At 41.2% G+C, this 16,822-nt stretch overlaps 1 protein-coding gene and 1 long non-coding RNA gene across 2 annotated transcripts in view; one reads left to right on the top strand and one right to left on the bottom strand.

The window, feature by feature from the left end:
• The window catches only part of CRIM1 (cysteine rich transmembrane BMP regulator 1), a 982,593-nt gene that overhangs the window by 107,091 nt on the left and 858,680 nt on the right, over positions 1–16,822 (top strand). The window lies entirely within an intron of this gene.
• Positions 2,514–16,822, bottom strand: part of LOC137504120 (uncharacterized) — a 77,161-nt gene continuing 62,852 nt past the window's right edge. The window contains exon 3 of the long non-coding RNA XR_011019427.1: positions 2,514–2,594. This is a non-coding gene — a long non-coding RNA (uncharacterized lncRNA). The remainder of the gene's footprint in view (positions 2,595–16,822) is intronic.

Below are 16,822 nucleotides of genomic sequence, written 5' to 3' on the forward strand. Positions count from 1 at the left end.
CCCACAGAGCGATTGTGATTTGCCAAAGTATGTTAGTAGAAGGAACACCGCTCTACCCCACCAGTGGATAGTTGTGCTGGACCAGGTTAGCAAGACCTCAGAGACACTCCAACAGAAGGAAGGTCCGCACCAATTCACCACGAATCCTCTTTATTGTTAGGACGTATCCAGTATTAAAACATCACATCTCCTAACAATAAAGAGGATTCGTGGTGAATTGGTGCGGACCTTCCTTCTGTTGGTGTGATTTGCCAAAATTGCAAACGCAGAACCTGCATTTTTGGAGCGATTTCATAGAAGAAAGTGAGGGTCAAAAATCGCTTTCCTCTAAAATGCTCCAAAATCGCTCCGTTTTAAGTTGCAAAATCACTCTCAATGTTTGGCGTAATTTTGCAATCGCAAGTGGGTGTCCAGCCTTGCTCCTTCGATAAGCCTCATATAACTGGGCCACATGCAAGCATCACTGTTCCTCATGCCTCAGTGTACGACAGGTTTTGCGTACCGGAAGTCTAAAAAAAAAAAAAAAAAACCTTAGAAAGAAGGCTGAAGGATCTGCAAGTCTCTGGACCATCCAGAGGCTTCCCGCTACTTCAGTAAATATTTTTTTTAAATGTTTCCTTACAGGTTTACTTTATGGAAATGCATGTAAAAAAAAAATACGGTATACTAAAAACACGCGACTTACTAAGCAAGCATTGTTTGGTAAGAGTCAAAGCTATATTCAATTTATTACTAATAACAGGCAAAATCCACTGATGCAAAATTACAGTGACGGGATATCAATGACATACAGATTTTTGAGCAACAGCTAATTCATATAATTTGAAAATCTTGACATCAAGAGGCAGATATCGGTGACATGCGCATATTCCCAATGACACACCAAGCCATATTTACAAAATATTGGAAAAACTGCTAAGCATAGGTAGTTGCACGTCGGCATAAATCAATGCTAAATTGCAGAGGGCTTTTTTTGCGAGGCGCAATGTTAACTACAGTTAGGGATTGTGGCCCATAACACCTACACCTGTGTGGTGCAGTGGCTTGGAGCCCAAGAAGTTATGTCAAAGCCGGGATTCTACCCTCAGAAAATGTATGCTTGATTGGTGGGTTAGGACTTTAAAGAGAATCTGTACTCTAAAATTCTTACAATAAAAAGCATACCATTCTATTCATTATGTTCTCCTGGGCCCCTCTGTGCTGTTTCTGCCTCTCCCTGCTGCAATCCTGGCTTGTAATTGCCATTTTTATGCAGTGTTTACAAACAAAAGCATAGCAAGTGATAGGCTGAGAGTAGGTCAGTGTGTGAGTCATACAGAGTATGCAGGGGGCCTGGAGAGGGTGTGTATAGCTTCTATCCAATCACAAGCAGCACAGCAAATTCCAGCCTGACTGCTTCATCCCGACAGAGCCTACAGAGGAGAGAAGATTAGATCATATAACAGAGATAATACAGCCACTGTGCAACTAGAAAAGGCTGCAGTTAGACAGAGCACATTAGAACAGGTATAGGAACTTATAGGATAGAATAAATAAGGCTGAACATTTTGTTACAGAGTTTCTTTTAAGGCTTCATGCTGAATAGTGTAATGGTTAAGGGCTCTGACACGGGACAAGGGTTCGAATCTCGGCTCTGCCTGTTCAGTAAGCCAGCACCTATTCAGTAGGAGACCTTAGGCAAGTCTCCCTTACACTGCTAATGCCTATAGAGTGCGTCCTAGTGGCTGCAGCTTTGAGTCCGCCGATATAAATGTTATTTGTCTTGTGTCTTGTCCTGCTGATATAGTAAATATATAACACCTTAACCAATATGATGAACAACATTCTGCCCCAGGTTAATTATAAATACTGTCCATTTGATTTAGATGTATGTCAACACATAGGAAATAAAAATGTACTTGTTGAAAAAAGGGTTTTTACTGCTGACCTTTGTCTTCTATTCCCAGGACCACATTATTAGATTCATGGAGGCCCTAATGGATAGAATTTTGGAGGAAAACCCTCTAATGGGGACATAAACCGCTGTGAAAGCCCAAAATAAGTTCTACCCCCTTGAATACTGTCTAGAAGTAGAATAGAAAGTTTCTGCAGTCTTGTTTGTATGTGTGAGATTGCGTATGCAAATGGTTAACATAAATGTGTTTTGTAAGGAAGATACGGCCGTCACGTAGTGGTTATTTTTACATGAGGTGAGTCTGTCAGCTTTCGTTTATGTGCATGGAGTCCATATGCTTTTCGTCAGCTTTTCCTGGATTTCCTCGGGGCGCTCTATTTTTTTATTCACAGGATTAAACCAAGAGATTAATTGGATACTGACCTAAATTACCCAGTGACTGTTGTAGGAATGATTAGACTTTAACGTGTAAGGAAAAAATGATGCGAAAGATTAATGTGCTCTGTGCTTAATCCAATAGTTCGGTAATGTCACTGTGTAAACAGTTACAGCAACAATAGTGGTGGTATTTTGTGTGAGATAAAAATGAATAATTTACGCACTTACTCTGGAGGATGGTGTCAGATCACGAGGATATGAGGTCCGCTCAGTATTGAATTTTAATGATAGTAGAAGCTTGTGTACCGAGGTGTCAAGATGTCTACAAACATAAATATATATATATACGTCAGTAGATGCTGCACATTCCATCCTTCCACCTCATGTTAATTACATTGTATTTAGATTCAGATGAGAGCCTAAAAACAGAAGTATAATGCTAGCTGTACACAGATCGATTATGGCCTGATGTGCCAAGCCAGTAGATTGAATTCCTATTTTATAGTGATCCAACACCACAGGGAAGTTCAAATCCGTAGAACATAGTTAAAACTGCAAGAATTGTACTGCTTGGACATCAGCATGCTAACACTGCACATCAGACATCCCAAAATCAAATTTTGCATCCGCCATGCTTCCCACCCGCCACCGATCAAGCAATATCTTCCATCCGGGGTGATCTTCCGTCAGAGTAATCAGATCTGACGGGTATTAATAAGAAAAATCGTTAAGTGTGTGACCATTTTTAGCCTGTTTGTAATTTGATAATGCCTCATCTCCTTAGGAAAACAATGGTAAGGCCAGTGCTATTAATGTATCCATTAAGCTTGGTCTTGTTTTAGAATTGTTCTTTGATAGCTGCCTGAACACCTCTGGATCCTCGATTTAACCTGGCAGAACTGTATAGTGTTCTGCAGCCAGGCATCAAGCACTTGTAAATAAGTTAAAAAAAAACCTACTCCAGTGCATTTAGTTTGCTAACAGATACTGTAATTCATTTCACATGCAGAAGCATATGTAAAAACACATGGAAATGTTTTTATGTATGCTATTATTTGTTTATTGTTATGGTTATGGTGAGGGGTGGTGGTGGCGGAGATGGTGGATATCTTGCCAAGGGCCCCATTGTGGCCAGAAACGGCCCTGACAATCCCTTGTTTTTAAGAATCTTATGATTCTATTCTGTAGGCATAAGAATCCGAGGTGAGGCAGTGTTATCAGTGAGGACACAGTCGGCAGTAAAACGCCTGGCAGACATTGTAACGCCTCATTCTACACAAACTCACAGCTTTACTGCTGTTTGTGTTGCTGTTGTGGAGATTTCTGCATTTCTGTTCACATTCTTTCCTTACGACACTGTCTCAGGAACTGAGGAGAAATCTCACCCAATATAATATAGCCAATAAATCCATACTAAAATTTTGATGCATTGATCCATGATGGCCAAAGTCAAAATGAACACTCAATGCTTTAGATAGAGGTTCACGTTACTACTATGGTACTAGTAGGGATGTTTCCTTGTAAGCTCTCTGAAGGACTGATGAGAATTGATTTATAGAGGGCAAGGATGTTATTAATAAGGCTACATTATACAAAGCTTTACTTACTGTTGCTTGGCATATGTATAAAGCTCGGTTCACATTGAGCAGATTAATGGCCAACCAGAGTAGACAGTGCAGTGTCCCCTACAGTGGTGTGTTGTAGTCTAGTGGAGTTCCCACCATAGGCTTCTGTGGGAAACGCATCTACTGTGCAGAGAAATCATGTAGGTCATATTGTTTTGTGTTGCAACATAGGAACCATCCGCTGTTGGGCAAAAATCAGTTTTGCTTTGTAATGTGAACTGAGCCTAACAGAATGTCTACTGACAGCCTCAGAAGGTCTCTTGATGATATTAGGGACATTTTGAGGACCTCCCCACATGACCATGCTCCTCCAGCCTCTAAACTAGTCCATAGGCCAGAGAGAGGATGTCATCAAGGAGCTTGTGTGTACTTACACTTCTCAGAAGTTTAGTCAGAAAGCTGCCCATGAACCAAGTATTTTAGTGTTCAAATGGTATGGCTAATTCAGCCTCTGTGGACTTGTCTATTGCAGAACAGTATGTCCAGAAACTGCAATGTGTACTAAAACAGGATCTACAGGATCTTCTCAAAAAATTAACATATTGTGATAAAGTTCATTATTTTCTGTAATGTACTGATAAACATTAGACTTTAATATATTTTATATTCATTACACACAACTGAAGTAGTTCAAGCCTTTTATTGTTTTTCTTATTGACGATTTTGGCATACAGCTCATGAAAACCCAAATTTCCTATCTAAAAAAATTAGCATATTTCATCCGACCAATAAAAGAAAAGTGTTTTTTTAAAAAAAAAAAAAGTCAACCTTCAAATAAATATGTTCAGTTATGCACTCAATACTTGGTCGGGAATCCTTTTGCAGAAATGACTGCTTCAATGCGGCGTGGCATGGAGGCAATCAGCCTGTGGTACTGCTCAGGTGTTATGGAGGCCCAGGATGCTTTGATAGTGGCCTTAAGCTTGTGTTGGGTCTTGCGTGTCTCAACTTTCTCTTCACAATATCCCACAGATTCTCTATGGGGTTCAGGTCAGGAGAGTTGGCAGGCCAATTAATCACAGTAATACCATGGTCAGTAAACCATTTACCAGTGATTTTGGCACTGTGAGCAGGTGCCAGGTTGTGCTGAAAAATGAAATCTTCATCTCCGTAAAGCTTTTCAGCAGATGGAAGCATGAAGTGCTCCAAAATCTCCTGATAGCTAGCTGCATTGACCCTGCTCTTGATAAAACACAGTGGACCAACACCAGCAGCTGACATGGCACCCCAGACCATCACTGACTGTGGGTACTTGACACTGGACTTCAGGCATTTTGGCATTTCCCTCTCCCCAGTCTTCCTCCAGACTCTGGCACCTTGATTTCCGAATGACATATAAAAGTTGCTTTCATCCGAAAAAAGTACTTTGGACCACTGAGCAACAGTCCAGTGCTGCTTCCATGTAGCCCAGGTCAGGCGCTTCTGCCGCTGTTTCTGGATCAAAAGTGGGTTCATGCTTCCATCTGCTGAACTTATCTGATGAAGGGGACCCTCTGTGGCCCCGAAACAATTGTCATGCTGTGCATTCAATAAATGTGCTTGGAAACTTGAATTGGTGTGCCAACCGACCTTGAATCGTTTGTGCTGAACTGATGTTGCTTCTACATCAAGGTCGAGCACCCAACCACCCACGGCAAGGTGTGCCAATCCTAAATCTGATACTGCACTGAAAAGCTTTATGGAGATGAAGATTTCATTTTTCAGCACGACCTGGCACCTGCTCACAGTGCCAAAACCACTGGTAAATGGTTTACTGACCATGGTATTACTGTGCTCAATTGGCCTCCCAACCCTCCTGACCTGAACCCCATAGAGAATCTGTGGGATATTGTGAAAAGTTGAGAGACGCAAGACCCAACACTCTGGATGAACTTAAGGCCGCTATCGAAGCATCCTGGGCCTCCATAACACCTGAGCAGTGCCAGAGGCTGATTGCCTCCATGCCACGCCGCATTGAAGCAGTCATTTCTGCAGTAGGGTCCCCGACCAAGTATTGAGTGCTTAACTGAACATAATTATTTGAAGGTTGACTTTTTTTTGTTTTAAAAACACTTTTCTTTTATTGGTTGGATGAAATATGCAAATTTTTTGAGATAGGAAATTTGGGTTTTCATGAGCTGTATGACAAAATCATCAATAAGAAAAACAATAAAAGGCTTGAACTACTTCAGTTGTGTGTAATGAATCTAAAATATATGAAAGTCTAATGTTTATTAGTACATTACAGAAAATAATGAACTTTATCACAATATGCTTATTTTTTGAGAAGATCCTGTATTTGATTTAGGTAAAGCTGCATCAATTCAAGGATGAATTCTCTGTGTTTGGCTTGCATGAAATATCCCAGTAGATTATTATTTTTTTTTTTTGCCCAAAAATTATCGTTCATGCAACAGTCACTTTTGGCTTTGTCTGTATTGCTAGCTTGACACATACTTGCCACAGTCCCTCTGCAACTGCTCAGGAGCTCCAGAAATTGCTAATGGTGCCCATACATAGTACAATTTATTTTTTTTATTATATAATTTAGTTAGATTATTATGTTAGATCGGAAAAAAAAAATATCACAAGCTATTTTTGAAGTACCATACACTTCCATCTGACTTTCATTTGATTTCATCGTTTTGGTTGAATAAACTGGAAAATCTAACATTTTTATTGTACTGTGTATGGGCACCATAAAGCTTCTTATTGGTCCAGACTAATGGGGATCCAAGGTAGCAAATTACAATATACTCATGGGAGAAATTCAAACCCTACTGGATGGTTCCGCTTGTTACCCTGTACTGAGCCACTTTGGTAGGTCAGGCCCTCCAATGTCTTCTATTACTTCTACATCATCATATGAATGAAATAATCATATGGTAGTATAACTTATGGTGCCCATACACGGTACAATAAAAATGCTCCATTTTCCCATGTATTCGACCAAAACAATCTAATCGAAAATAATGTTTTCTTTTCGATCAAGAAAAACTAACGATTATCCCGTTTTTTTGTGTGTGTTTTTTTTTCAGTAAAAAAAGATCGGACATGTTGGAAAAATCTTTAAATTAATCTAACAGAATAATTAAATTATCTAATTGAAAACAAATGAAAAAATGATATCATGTGTGGACACCATTAGCGATATTGGGCTGCTTTAGTTTATGTAAAGTTGCACAACAGCAATATGGAATACCAAATACCATTCAGATTAACATGTCATTTCAGTATACTGTATAGAAAATTTTGAGCTTACAGCAACCACACTGAGTTATGTATCTTCTATTGCTATTTATCACCTCCAGCTAATTAGAGTAATGAATGTAAATGACCTCTAGCAGGTACACACTTAATATTATGTGACAGTGGCTCAGCTGCATACACCTCACATATTTTTATGTTTTATACACATCCCTCTATTTAGCTTGCCAGGGATTGTTTTCATGCAAGATCAAGCGGTACATAAAATATCATTTTAGGCTTTGAAAAGCACATTTTATTTCTCGAATTCTGCAAGCAGAAAGTATGCAGGCGGCACCTTAACCACGGAATACCTGATCCAGGTAAATAATTTAGTGTAACTCCCTGACATGACTGTGATTGGCGTGACTGAACAGAACAGACGAGGCAGTTATTTATGCCGTCCCCGAGGAGGGATGTTGTTTGGTTCCTGTGCTTGACAGTGCATGCAGTATCTTAAAGGTGCATAAAAGATGGAACATCATTTACATGTCTGTCAGCCTGTCTAAGCACGGCAAAATGTGAGCACCGGGAGGAATAGATAAGCACATTTCCTGTTTGCATGGGAAATGGAACAGTTGGGATGTGATAATTTAAACCACTCTGCAATATAAACCTTTTAATGTTTTCTTGTATTGTGTTGACCATTTGACTGTGATTCCCGCGGACACGTTGATCCAGTCTAGTGTTTTTAGACACCGTCACAATAAAAATTTCCCTAGGGAAAGTATGCCACGACCTGGGAGGAATGAGACTCCGACGTGCTCTTTTAATCCCTTTGAAGCTTTTGCAAACCGAAACAGGTTCTGTCTGCTCAGAGAAAGACAATAGCAGATTGCAGCTTTATGCCTCTCTGTATGTAAAGCAAACGTGCCTACAAGCAGGGCACCTCAAAGGCAGCGTTACATCTCTGCAGGCCGTTTATTAAAGCAGCGTGGCAGGTTTATGAGTAGCTGGCTTCTTTGGCTGGTTTCTATCCTAAATAACCATTTATAAAGATGCTATCATCTAAAAGCCCATTCCTCGCAAGTAAATAGCACCAGGATTTGATATTCTTTCCAAAACACGCTTCAATTAAAATGTACTCCAGCAGTAAATTGAAAAGACTGTGCTTTTTGAATGCTTTTGATTTTTATGCATAATAAATTTAATTGAAAGGGAAATGAAGGTAGATTGGGTCAGCAGAAGCTTAATATCTGACATGCCTGTTTGAATAAATGCCAGCTAAAGCAATTGCTCCTCAAGGTTCAGTGATCTGTGGAGTAGGTCGCAGATGCTGGAGACCACCTGTAAGGACTTGTAAAATCATTTCCTATCAATGTGCAACACAGAACTATAAATAGGAAAAATACTAGTATTTTTTTATTGTATGATTACATATATTTGGTTGTATGAAGAAAACATGAAGTGTGAGAAGGTTGTTTCCGCTCATAGCTGAGGTCCACCAAACACATGGCCAGATAGGACTGTATATACAGTACGGGTACATTTAAGTGCTAGCTTCAGCTACACAGTAGGTGTCTTGTCTATGCATCTATGTGTGAAAATGAAAGGGCTGTGTGAGTGAAGTATGAAGGTCAGATGCAGATGTGTATGATAGAATACAACCAAAACATGCAGTTGTTGTTTTTTTAAATTATTTTTGGCAGCTCATGGGGGGTTGTTCGGGATATGGAGCTCTCTGAAGACCCTTTATCTTTAATATAGTTAAAGAGAACCTGAACTGAAAATGAAAAGTCAAAATAAACATAAACAAGCCATACTTACCTCCCATGTAGTTTACTCATCAATCCCTTGCTCCTTTCCTGAGCCTTTTTTGTCCACTGTAATGGAATTCTCTGTCCTCCATTCTGAAAATGGCCATTACCCCATAACAGGTTCCTGGTCAGCACACTGTTAAAGAGTAACTGTCAGGCTGCAGAAGCTAATTTAAACCTCTATTCTCCTGTGTTAAACAGTTTAGAAGGAAGCCAAAAAGGCATTACTGAAGATAAAAATCTCTCTTACCTTTGATGTGTGCTTATCAGCAAAGCTGTTAGACCCAAGCAGGACGCAAGCCGCATACCATACTGCAAAGCATTCTGGGGCCCTCCCCTCGGCTGCTAATGAGACTACAGGATCGAGTTTCAGCAGCTTGTAATCAGTCCAGCTAACTCTCCGGGCAGAGTACACTGCAGGAGTCCGCTATTGTTCCTAGCCACATGGCTAATTAATATTCACTGCACACTGTGTTATTCAGTACGAGCTTTTCTGTGATCAGGAAGCAGGCAGGACATGACGACACATTTGGCTTCATAGGAGACAGACAATCATGGAACCTGCCATGAGCTGTCAGGAGCATCAATCTCTGCATATACTATATAAAAATTCTGTGAAATCCAAACGTGGACAGTGAAATGCATATGTAATGTAAGTACAGCCAATATTTAGCTACTGATATATGTGTTTATTTTCTCTGAGACCCTATACCTAACAGCTCCTCTTTAAACTGTAATGTCACCCACTTGAGCCATAGGGAAACATGGAATTGTCAAGGCCATGGCCCTAACATCATACTGTGGGAGGAGTTTCACCACAATATCATCCATACAGATGTCTCTGGTGGTCTATTTGAGAAAAGTTATACATTTCCCTTTCAGTTGCCTGGATGTCCTGCTGATACTCTTCCTCTACTAGTTTCAGCCATAGACCCTGAACAAGCATGCAGATCAGATGTGTCTGACATTCTTGTTAGATCTGACAAGATGACCTGCATGCTTGTTTCTGGTGTAATCGGACACTACTGCAGCCAAATCGATCAGCAGGGCTGCCAGGCAACTGGTATTGTTTAAAAGGAAATACATGTGGCAGCCTCCATATCGCTCACACCTCGGGTTCACTTTACTTGTGGGTATAAACATGCTATCGCTGCATAAATCTGGCTCCTAGCCATTGCCCGCATGGAGTGAGTAGAAACAAAGTGGTAACCATATTACGCCTAATGAAGCAAAATGGACAGAACTACCACATTTTTAGAAACCTAGTTTTGCTGAATAAAGTGGCAAGGAGACCTAAGAAGCATTTCACATTGGGGATGCTTATGGAAAGTTTTATTTCTGGACCAGCTGTGCCTAACCTGATTGCCACAGTGATTTATTACAGGTCTGTGATGGATTACAGACCAGTAGCTAATAGAAACAATGAAACATTACCATTATGTGCGGTCCTGGATGGTAGCTAGCCACCCACCATGTGCAGGAGAATCTTCAACAAAAGCAAAACATCTCTTTCTGAGTGAATTATAGAAGGTGAAATCCGAGAACGGCACAAAAATACAGCCTTATCTTTTAACGATTGAAAAGTTCAGTAGGGAATTTGATAAATCTGTGGGTAATGTAGAAAGCTGCGTATTTCATTGCTCTGGACCAATTCCTTTTGTAATCTCACTTGACCTTTCTGACAAAGTTGATATAGTAAAGCAGCAGAACTCATCAGCTTTGTAACGAACACTTAAAGCCAAACTCCAGGCTCTAATGTTTTCCTAGTCCTGTGAGGGGCTCCGCTTGTTTTCCATTTGTTTAGAAGCTCTTTCATTAGCTGATACCAGATAAATCACTGGCAGGACTAGCATACACAGAGAGTGAGCCCTGATTGGTGCTTCTAGGACTGCTAGGACATGGTAGCTCCAATGTATTCAGTGAGGCCATTTGCACTAAAAGCTTCACATGGTTGGCTTTGCGAAAAGTCCTGCTGGTGGAAATGAGATGCGAAGGAGTTGATGGAAATTTCTTGCTAGCACTAGGGAAATCACAAGGACCAGTCATCTCTGCTGGAAGCCAGTCAACCCCAGCTTCGTGTGGCAGCCAGTGGCTATTAAAAGTCCCAGTTGGTGCCAAGCAAGTGCAGGTCAATGCTGGCATTTTCCAGTGCTTTTTTTTGTGACTATACCCTTACAGTACCTGGTCAGGACCCCCCCCCCTCCAACACCAGCCACTTCCTCCAACACAAGCTGTCATTATTTCAGGCTGTCCCTTTCTGAGAGATGTTGTAGTTTGTGTGCTGCCATCTTGCAGTCTCATGGTGCCCATAAATGGTACAATAAAAACGTTCAATGTTCCCGTTTATTCGACCAAAACAATTGAATTGGAAATATACATATATATATATATATATATATATATATATATATATATATATATATATATATATATATATTTTTAAACAAGAAAAACAAATGATTATTCAATTTTTTTCAATCAAAATCTAATTGGACATGTTGAAAAAATCTTCATATTTGATCTAACAGAATTATCGAACAAAATTATCTATCGAAAATAAATGAAAAAATTGTGCCATGTATGGGCACCATAATAACAGAAGTCACACAACAACTACTTTAGGGCTTGTAATGAGTTTTTAAAGGGAACCTGAACCGAGTAAAATGATTTAAAATACCGTAAACAAATTTTGTATCTGCAAATGAATATTTCATAGTTTTCTCTCCACTAGTTCCTCTCAGAAGCTCACCATTTTCTTATGATCTCTTCTTCTTGTCAAAACTGAAATATATCCGTTGCTGTCAGTTATATGTATGTAAGTTGCTGTCAAGTAATAGCCGAAAGGACAACTGGGCCCAGGGCCCATATGTAATTCACTTTTTTTTCCCCAGTTTTTTTCTAGGTGAAATTTTCAAACTTTTCAATAAAATGCCTTTTAACATATTAATTAGGGTAAGGATTGACTCTTGGGCGCATGTATATATAACACATACAGCTAAAATTAGCCAGACTGCCTATACTCCAATATAACGGGCCTGCAGTCCCCTATCTTGTTTGAACCTGACCCAGCACACTAGCTCTAAATAAGGGAGCAAATTATCCTGAGTAGTATGGCAATGAATACTCCTTGCTGCAAAGTTTGCTCAATATATCCGGTAGTTCATACACATGGATCCCAATCGCAGATCAATTGCATCCAACCAGGCAATAATCACGTTGTGAGCAGCCTATTGTGCAAGTTCCAAGCCAACTCCATATAAGTCCTCAGTCGCAGAACCTTATATGGTGAAACAGTAGCCAATTATGGACAGGGGCATGAATTCCAGATGAAAGAATATGCAACAAGTTCATCCACAGCATGTAAAGTTAGCTTGTCACAAGGCCATGCAATATAGCAGGCTGGAAGCGTGACGCGGAGCATGCAGGGTGGCAAGTTGCAAGCAGGCAAACATACAACATTAACCCTCCATGGCTGATGTCTTGGTAAACGGAGTTGCCATAACTCATCAGAGTCCAAGTGATGCTGGCGGTGGAGATGGAGCTAGAGGAGTCGGTGTCTGGCTATAGTGGGTGCCTAATTTCTTGACATGTTTCGCCGATATCCATCGGCCGCCTCATCAGGAACAGGCATCATTTAGAATCGAAATATTTGCATTAGGTTATTCTTAAATATATATCTGTGTGTGATGGCTGTCCGCCCCATGCCGCCACACCCACCAGAGTCCTCCCGGTCCGCCCTTTGTGCGCACCATGCGTGTCACGCCGTCACCCGGCCACCGCGTTCCATAGACAGGAAGCGTGTCAACAGAGATTCATGTCAGGGGCGGCAATCTACATTAGGACAGCCATTTGGACACTGCGGCCCATATGCAATTCACTTTTTCACCTCGATGAAATTTTCAAACTTGTCAATAAAATGCCTTTTAAACCACCAGCAAGCAAACACATGCTCAAAATAATTTTGATAGTACTTTTTCAACTGCTTTTTTGGTACTTGTACCCTGCAAAGTGCTAAAAACTTATTATAAATCAAAGATGAAAAATTCTCTCTTAGGAGAAAAATGAGGTGAAAAGGTGAATTACAAATGGGCCTGCATCTCTTTTACAGCAGTTGTGAGGTAAAATTAGGCTCTGATAAGTAGTGCACAATACATGTTACTCATTTTAGCTGTGTTTTAAAATACAAGCAAGCCACGCGTACTTGAGCAAATTACAAAGCTCATACTTAGTGTTTGCTGAAGGGTTTTTGACATCGGCACAGGTATGATACCTGTGCAGAGGAGCACATTTCCTGTGCTTGTAAATGGTGATACCTGTTTCAATTTCTAATATTTCAGACTCCTGGATAGCTCAAAGCAAATCTGCGAATCCAGCTATGCAGAATAGATTTGTTCTTTTAACAAAATGAAACCATGCATGTGTGTTTTAGAGACCGCTGATAAGAGACTATAGTGCTAGTTTTCTGTTAAATGTACAAGAAATGATTTTTATTACTGCAGTAAAGTAAGTCCATTTCTTTGTATGTATGTTTGATTCATTCATTTGCTGTGTTTGACAGGAGTAATCGCATAACTACATTTTATGCCATTTTCGAAGAGCAAACAGTGTGTTTGTACTGTCATTTCTCTCGGCATACTCATAACTCATTACTTAGTTCATCGCAGGTTTTTGCATACGCTCCATATGGTGTTCATTGTTCGCTTTGGTTCTTGATTATATTTCGTTTCGGACAGTTATCACTCTGCATATTATCTAGTTACAGTGTAAAGGCAAAAGAGTATCATAAAGTAACAAGACAAGTAATGCAATAAGAAGCCACATTATAATAAAATGAAGCTTTTTCTAAAACTAGACAAATGACAAAAATGGTAGATAAGAGTCAGCCTCTAACCACATAGGCAGGGGTCACACTTACTGCTGTGGGAAAAATACACATTGCTCCCACTTCACTGTGATTGTGCATTGGGCAGCATTTTCACATTGTGGAAAAGGAAGTGGATTTTTGGAAAGTGTGACTCCTGCCTTACTGTAACTGGTTTTTAGAGAAGTGGTGTGTAATGATCCGCTCAGCTGTCTGCACAGGCAGACAGCTGTTTGACCATTCTTTAGGTCTGAGTGTTGCAGGTCTCTGGAAAAGAGACCTGTCTTCGCTTTGCAACTTTCAGAGTTGCTCTGCTGGTGAGGAATTTGCATATACTTGTCATGAAAATTGCTTAGCTGCTTCCTCTGATGGCTTGCAGTATAAAAGCCATTTCTTCCCAGAATTTCTTGCTGGTCATGATGCTTTGGTTCTGCTTAACTCTCCTGGAGTGTGTCAGCCTTGCTATTGTTTGCTAAAGATTATCTTAGAGTATTCCTGGGGACTGCACTAGGCATCCCTTCTAGTGCAGTCTGGTTGTATTATCTGTATTGCCTTGTTCTGTCTCTCTGGCTCGATTGTCTTGTCGCCAGCGACGGTTGACAGGAAATTGTTCTGTCTGTCTGGGAGTGTAGGCCAGAGCTGCGGTTGCTACTGGCTGCTCCATCTGTCTGGATTGCGTTAGCCCTAGTGGTAGTGGCAGTGCTTCCTTCTGTTTTCTGCCTTAGGGGTGCTAACCAGAGCAGCGGTTGCTACTGGTAGCCTCATCTGTTTGTCTGTCTGGATCGCATCCGCTCTAGCGGTAGAAGCGTTGGTTCCTTCTGTGTTCTGCCTTAGGGGTGTTACCCGGAGCAGCGGTTGCTACTGGTAGCCCCATCTGTCTGTCGTGTCTGGTACAAACGCTTGCTGTAGGCTCGGTGAGGCAACCGTTTAGCAAGCGTTCACGTCCTCTATATCATGTTTGTGTTTCGTAGGTCAGTTAGGGTGGCACGTTTATCACTGGGCGCCTAACGCGCGGTGATCGTGCTTAAACGCGTTCGCTGTTGCGAATGAGTGCGGTTTTCGTGTTTAGCTAGCGTTTGTTATTTTCCTTGATGTTCTGATTGTTGTTGCTTGCTGTGCCTTCTTGCTACTCTCGTGCTCTGTCCTGCTCGGCCGTGTGTCACTGTTGGCAATCGCCAGTCTTGCGATTGCGTTCCCACTTCATTTCCGTTGTTATGTGTTCACCATCGCTGGGTGGTGACTAGATTGGTGGACACACATACATTCTGTCTCTGTGCTCTTTTTCTACACTTGTGCTCAGTTTAGTTCGGTCTTGTGTCACTGTTGGCAATCGCTACACTTGCGATTGCGTTCATACTTGGTTTCTGCTGTTGTGTGTTTCACCGTTGCCGGGTGGCGACTAGATTGGTGGACATACATACATTCTATATCTGTACTCTTTCGGTCTTGTGTCGCTGTTAGCAATCGCCACTCTTGCGATTGCGTTCCCACTTGGTTTCCGTTGTTGTGTGTTCACCGTCGCTGGGTGGTGACTAGATTGGTGGACACACATACATTCTGTCTCTGCGCTCTCTCTCTCTTTAAGGGCTATCTTGCCCTGCATTGCTTTAACTCGTACAATTCCCCTTTGGCATCTGCGGCCGTGCAGAGGCTGTGTTCATCTACACTCCACAGCTCCATCTGCCGGTGGGAATCTCCCTCTACAGGTGCATAGCACCATAGCTGGGTTCTCTCTTATTACACGCTTGTGGAGGATTTCCGTAGTGTCGGCGTGCGTTCTGTGCGCTGACCACGGAAATAATTCCCCATTCGTTACATGGAGTTATGGAGATATGTAGTTGGCGTAGTGGTTGGCGATCTTACCTTGCAGCGCTGGGTCCCTGGTTCGAATCCCCCCCAGGTCAACATCTGCAAGGAGTTTTTATGTTCTCCCCGTGTCTGTGTGGGTTTCCTCCTGGCACTCCATTTCCCTCCCACATCCCAAAAACATACAGATAAGGTAATTGGCTTCCCCATAAATTGGTGCTAAACTATGATACATGCACTACACCAGTGTTCCCCAACCCTGTCCTCAAGGCTCACCAACAGTACATGTTTTGTGGAAATCCACACTGAGACACTAATTACCTCACCTGTGCATGTTTGTGGTTTTCTGCAAAACATAATAATAATAATCTGAACATTTATATAGCGCTTTTCTCCTGTCGGACTCAAAGCGCTCAAGAGCTGCAGCCACTGGGACGCGCTCAGGGGGCCACCTTGCAGTGTTAGGGAGTCTTGCCTTGAACTCCTTACTGAATAGGTACTGACCCTAGCCAGGAATCGAACCCTGATCTCCCATGTCAAAGGCAGTGCCCTTAACCAGTACTCTATTCAGCCACTAAAACATGTACTGTTGGTGGGCCTTGAGGACAGGGTCGGGGAGCTCTGCACTACACGATACAAACATAGACATATGACTATGGTAGGAACTAGATTGTGAGCCCCTCTGAGGGACAGTTAGTGACAAGACAATATACTCTGTACAGCGCTGCGTAATATGTCGGCGCTATATAAATACTTAAATAAATAGATACTTAAAAAATAGCTGGTATGATTTTTGCTAAAGCAGTTTGGCTTATTAGTACCTTGTCTTGTCTAATAGACTCCAATCTGAAAAGGTAATTCAGGTACAAATGTTTTTTCCTGTGTAGGTTCACAGTTGTGCAGCTTTTGTGTGTGTGTAGAAGCAGTGTGATTAACTGATGTAAAAAAATATCACTTTTAAAGGACCTGCTTGGGATTCCAGGCATTGGTCACATTTTCCATCACAAACTGTCACTGACTGCAGTCTTTCCTGAGAAATTCAGCCTGCGCCTGCCCCCTTGTATTCTGAACAGTAGGATGATGCAGCAGCAGCCACACTCGCAGAGTCTGAAATTGACTAACTGAACCTATCTGCAGAATTTTAAGACATGATTTATAGATAGGGAAGTCTTATTTTATAAAAAATTATTTCATAAAAAATAACTCCTGGATCTGTGTTTTTAGATTGGTATCTGGAGATGGGCAATTGTGGAAAATTATACCACATTTTATATAA

This window comes from Hyperolius riggenbachi, chromosome 4, assembly GCF_040937935.1.
Source record: "Hyperolius riggenbachi isolate aHypRig1 chromosome 4, aHypRig1.pri, whole genome shotgun sequence".
Taxonomy (NCBI): domain Eukaryota; kingdom Metazoa; phylum Chordata; class Amphibia; order Anura; family Hyperoliidae; genus Hyperolius; species Hyperolius riggenbachi.